Source organism: Mytilus californianus, unplaced genomic scaffold, assembly GCF_021869535.1.
Source record: "Mytilus californianus isolate M0D057914Y unplaced genomic scaffold, xbMytCali1.0.p SCAF_10, whole genome shotgun sequence".
NCBI lineage: Eukaryota > Metazoa > Mollusca > Bivalvia > Mytilida > Mytilidae > Mytilus > Mytilus californianus.
The window spans coordinates 17,176,957-17,182,876 of record NW_026262582.1 but is presented as its reverse complement, the minus strand read 5'-3'; the positions used below and the strand labels follow the sequence as shown (position 1 = coordinate 17,182,876).

Below are 5,920 nucleotides of genomic sequence, written 5' to 3'. Positions count from 1 at the left end.
GGAGGAACAATGCTACCATATGATGGTTTTATTGAAGTAAACATCAGTTTGAAAGATATAGGAGGACCACATCCATGTATTTTACTTGTAATACCGGATAGTCCGTATAACAACCAGGTACCGTTATTACTAGGAACGAATGTATTAACATCAATTATGGAAAAATGTCGATACGAATATGGAGAAAGATTTTTACAAACTTCTAAATTGACGACTCCGTGGTATTCATCGTTCAGAAGTATATTACTTAGAGAAAAGGAACTTAGCCGAAACAACCATCGTTTAGCTATTGTCAAATTTGCTGGAAATACCAACATTATTATACCACCAAACAGTAATGTTACTTTACCAGGCTACATAGATAAAGAAATTCCGTACTGCAATACATCAGCTATGATACATCCAACTAAAAATTCCGTTATACCGTTTGATTTAGATTTATCACCGTCACTCATTGAGTATAAATTTCATCAGAATCATGACATCTCAGTTGATATTAGCAATGTAACAACAAGAACAGTAAATATTCAACCACATGCTTTACTTTGCGAAATACAGCCTGTATCTATTGAGGACAATATTGGATCTGAAAACTTGGAATTTACTCCACCTCTTTTAGAACAAGTTAAGGTTAGCGCTGATAACTTAACAACTCAGGAACTTGAAAAAGGAAAACAACTTATCCGTGATTACTCAGATATATTTTCGAAAGGCGACTCAGATATGGGACATACTACAATTGTACAACATAAAATAGAACTAGAGGATGATAGACCGTTTAAGCAAAAATACCGCCGAATACCGCCTTCAATGTTTGAAGAAGTCCGATCCCACTTACAGCAATTAATGCGAACAGGTATTATAAGGAAATCTCATAGTCCTTTCTCATCAAATGTAGTTTTAGTAAGGAAGAAGGATAAGAGTCTAAGAATGTGTGTAGATTTTAGACAACTCAACAAGAAGTCTCGTCTTGATGCATATGCTATTCCCCGTATAGAGGAAATACTCGACTGTCTTGCAGGAAACAAGTATTTTTCTACCGTCGATATGAAATCAGGCTATCACCAAGTGGAGATATACGAACCGCATAAAGAGCGCACAGCTTTTACTGTAGGCCCTTTAGGATTTTTCGAATTTTGTAGAATGCCGTTTGGGTTATCTAACTCACCTGCAACTTATCAGCGTCTAATGCAAGATTGTTTAGGAGACTTACACTTGAAAATATGTTGCATATTTATAGATGACATCATAATATTTTCTAGGACATTTGAAGAACATATGGAGAGATTAAAACTTGTTTTTGACAGAATTAGGGATGCCTGTTTGAAAATGGCACCAGCTAAATGTACCTTCTTCAAACCAAAGGTAAAGTATGTAGGTCATATAGTCTCAGAGGAAGGAGTTGAAACTGACCCCGATAAAATAGAGAAAATTAAGAATTGGCCAACACCGAAAACTCCAGAGGAAATTAGGCAATTTATTGGTTTTGCAGGATACTACCGCAGATTTATTCGAAACTTCAGTCAAATTTCTAAACCGTTAACTGAATTAATGCCGACACCAGCTAAAAAGACCAAAAAGAAAACTCATACTCAAATATCATGGACTTGGGGAGAAAAACAGGAAAATGCATTTGTAAAATTAAAAGAACTTCTATCAACAGCACCAATTTTAGGATATGCCGATTATACAAAACCGTTCGAATTACACACTGATGCTAGTGGATCAGGGTTAGGTGCTGTATTATATCAACATCAAGAAGGACACGACAGAGTAATAGCATATGCAAGCCGTGGACTATCGAAATCAGAAAAGAACTATCCGGCACATAAATTAGAATTCTTAGCACTCAAATGGTCAGTTTGCGACAAATTTCACAGTTATCTTTATGGACATGCATTCAAAGTATTAACCGATAATAATCCGCTCACCTATGCGTTAACAACTGCCAACTTAGATGCCACAGGACATAGGTGGTTAGCTGCTCTTTCAGTATATGATTTTGATATTACATACCGTCCTTGCAAAAACAACTCCGATGCAGATGGTTTATCAAGGATACCAACCAACAAAGAGACAAATATACCAATGGAATCTATTAAAGCTATATGTGGAATGATTTCAACACCATTAGTGGAAACTCTATCAATATCACCAGAAGTAGTTGATGAAACAACAATAGATACTCAACATCAAGTTTACAACGACATAGATTGGGTAAGTATACAACATCAGGATAAAGAACTTCAACCATGGATTGAATGTGTTAAGATAGGAAAGAAACCGAAGAAGGGAGAAATCATACACAGTCCGTTACTTAGACAGTTTGAACATCTGAAACTGATCGACAACATCTTATACAGAGAAGTAACAGATAGGAATGGTAAGATACTAAATCAGCTTGTACTACCATCAGATTATGTTAAAACAGTATTAGAGGCTTTACATAATGAAATGGGACACCCTGGACGTGATAGAACTACATCATTATTGCGTGATAGATTTTATTGGCCAGGTATGTCGAAAGATATTGACAATTGGATTGAGAACTGCGATCGGTGTATAAAAAGAAAAAAACAACCATCAAGAGCACCACTGGTAAGTATTACAACTTCACAACCTTTGGAATTGGTATGCATAGATTTTTTAACTTTGGAACAATCAAGAGGAGGACATCAGCATATGTTAGTAGTGACAGATCATTTCACTAGGTACGCTCAAGCCTATCCAACAAGGAATCAGACCGCTAAAACTACAGCAGAAGTTTTATTTCACCAGTTTATTGTCCATTACGGAATACCGAAACGCATACATTCAGATCAAGGAGCAAATTTTGAAGGGAATTTAATACAGGAACTTTGTAAACTTTTGGGAACTAAAAAATCTAGAACTACACCGTATCACGCAATGGGAAATGGAATGACAGAAAGATTTAACCGTACTTTACTATCAATGTTAGGAACTTTGGAACCGAATCAAAAACTTAATTGGAAATTACATGTAGGATCACTTGTTCATGCGTATAACTGTACAAAACACGAATCAACCAATCAATCACCATACTTTTTAATGTTTGGAAGAGAGCCGCAATTACCTATAGATTTAGCTTTTGGATTAGTTACAGAAAAACAACGCAAACCGCAAACAAAATATGTTCAGGAGTTAAGAGACAGATTAGTTAAGGCGTATGAATTAGCAGCTGCACACTCAAGGAAAGCTCAGGCGAAACAAAAGGAAGGTTATGATCTCAGAGCAAGAGGTGCAGTGATTGAAAAAGGAGATAAGGTTTTAGTTAGGAAAGTTGCATTCGACGGAAAACATAAAATTGCTGATAAGTGGGAGGATGAACCGTATATAATTTTATCGCAACCGAATTTAGAAATACCTGTTTTCAATGTTAAAAAGGAAAATGGAGAAGGAAGATTAAGAACACTCCATAGAAATCTACTTCTACCTATTGGCCATATTTCAGACAAAACCGTTAAAACTCCACCGAAACCGAAACCTAGATTAAAACCGATGAAATCACCACCGAAACCGAAATCAGTTATAGTTACAGACACTTCAGACTTAGCTAGTGAATCTTCATCAGAGGATGAATATTATTTTGTACCTGTTATGACAACAGATAGTGCTCCAACAAGTACTGAGGATACTGTTGCATTACAGGAAGTGGAAATTGAACAGGATACAACAGAATCAGTTGGGGACGCCCAATCTGATATTCAGGAAATCAGAGATGATTCTGAATTAGGAAGCGCTTCTGGAATTGATGAATCTAGTCATGAATTATTGAACGCAGATGAAACCGTTCAATCTGATAATGATAGTGATACATTAGATGATTTGGTTCTTACTCCGATACCTCCACCTAGAAGGTCGCATCGTGCTAGGAGAGAACCAAAGTGGCTAAGGTCTGGAGATTTTGTTGTAAAAAGTGCAGTGATTTGTGATTGGAAAGCAAAAGCAGAATTTATGGCTTCTGTAATTAAGGATGGAACTCTATCTGGATTAGAAAAAGAAGCTGGGAAAGCTTTAATAGACATTATTTTGAAATCATCTTAGAAATTCAGTGAGATTATTCCATTCAGTGATTGAGATCTGTGTTTTATCTTTTATATGTTTGATAGTTAATTTCATGAATTGTTAGTAAGAAGTACTGAGAGTCAGAACTTCACATGTGTATTATATATTGTATTTTGTTAAAACTTGACTGCAATGACGGGGACGTCATTTCCCAATGCAGGGGAGTTTGTAGTACAGCTTGATTTTATCATTTATGTTAATAAATAGTATTTGTATATATTTGTTCATGCATTGACTTGTTGACTGACTCTGACAGAGTATACAGTATGACAGTACTTTGATTTTCTATTCACTTGGGTATTTACATCCTGGGTATTCTATTTCTTTATTCTGATTGGTTACTCTGTGAACTCCTTTGATATTGAGGCACTCTTTTCAAATTCTACACAGAGATATAGAACACTGACACTTTATTGTGATTTATAGATACTTATTCTTCTTATTATGGAAACCATTCTTTATATTCAGGTCAGTTATATTCTTTACACTAGTATTTGATGCATGTATTTCTATATTTTTATCTTGGTATAAAAGATATGAATGTGTTATGAAAATGTGTATGAAAGTCCACTTTGATTCCCATGAGTATGAAAGAGTTCATATTTTTACTTTAAGTTGGTATTTGCAAGACAGAAAGAATATTACAGTTATTATATTATTTTTCATATTTGGCTGTTATTAGATTTCAGCATAGAATATTGTCTTACATTGAGTTTAACTATATTATTTACTAGTTTTGACATTAAGACTTATGAAGTCATATTTCTTTATATTCAGATTCCAGTATGTGAAGTATAAGAGTATACAGTAACTTTATAGAGGAGCACTGCTCAGCCCTTGTATTATATACACGGTAAGCTGTGTTCTGTGTTTACATGTTTATTTATTTACGTGTTGTCTATTTGTCTTTATGTGTTTTAATTAATGTGTGTCTTGTCTGTGTTTGTAATGTGTTATTGTTTAGTTTATGAATATCTCCGAATAGAATAGTGTATCAGAATTGATTACTTTAGATAATGATCGTTGACACAAGGTGTTATTGATATCTGTAGAATTGCATATTGAACAGTTACCGGAAATAGACTTTGGTATAGATGTTTATGATTTGTAGTTAAACATACTTTATTAAATATGGTATATTTCGAACTGAAGTTAACTACTTGGATAATTTATATTTTATTTTATTAATATGGAGATTATAATTAGAGTTATCGTTCTTTGAACGTATGTATTGTGTCTTATTGTGTGTTTTATATGTTACAGGGTGTTTATTTGAGATTACTATAATAAACCAATAGAACCTTACTCAGATGTTATTTACGCCCAACTTGATGAGTCTACATATCTATTATAATTGTCGAGATAATATAGGCAAACATTTAAAAAAAAATGGTAAAATTTGTCATTTTTTAAAAGTGTAATAACTCCTTTAGGAAGTTGTCTAACAGTTTTAACGTAAATGAACAATAGCTAGAGCTCAAGATTTTGAACATTTTTGCCCCTATCAGATTTTCTCTATTTATAGCGGTTTTCGAAACAATAGGCAAAACTTACATTTTACCTCTATGTTCTATTTTTAGCTATGCCGGTTGTCTTGGTTGACAGGCGGTGTCATCGGAAACGTTTGTTAAACTAGATACCCTAATAATGATGGTGGCCAAATTTGGTCAAATTTTGCCCAGTAGTTTCAGAGGAGAAGATTTTTGTAAAAGTTAACGGACAACGACGACGGACGACGGACGCCAAGAGAGGAGAAAAGCCAGGTGAGCAAAAAAAGAAGCAAGTGCCAGTGGTGGATTTATATTGCGGGTGGTGCATGCATAGCTGGAGATCA

General features: G+C 34.5%; 1 long non-coding RNA gene across 1 annotated transcript; it reads left to right on the top strand.

Annotated features, from left to right (window-relative positions):
* The first annotated feature begins 4,803 nt into the window (after nucleotides 1–4,803).
* Nucleotides 4,804–5,391, top strand: LOC127717705 (uncharacterized). Its single transcript, XR_007989306.1, has 2 exons — nucleotides 4,804–4,939; nucleotides 5,350–5,391. It is a non-coding gene; the product is annotated as an uncharacterized LOC127717705 (long non-coding RNA).
* Nucleotides 5,392–5,920: the final 529 nt, after the last annotated feature.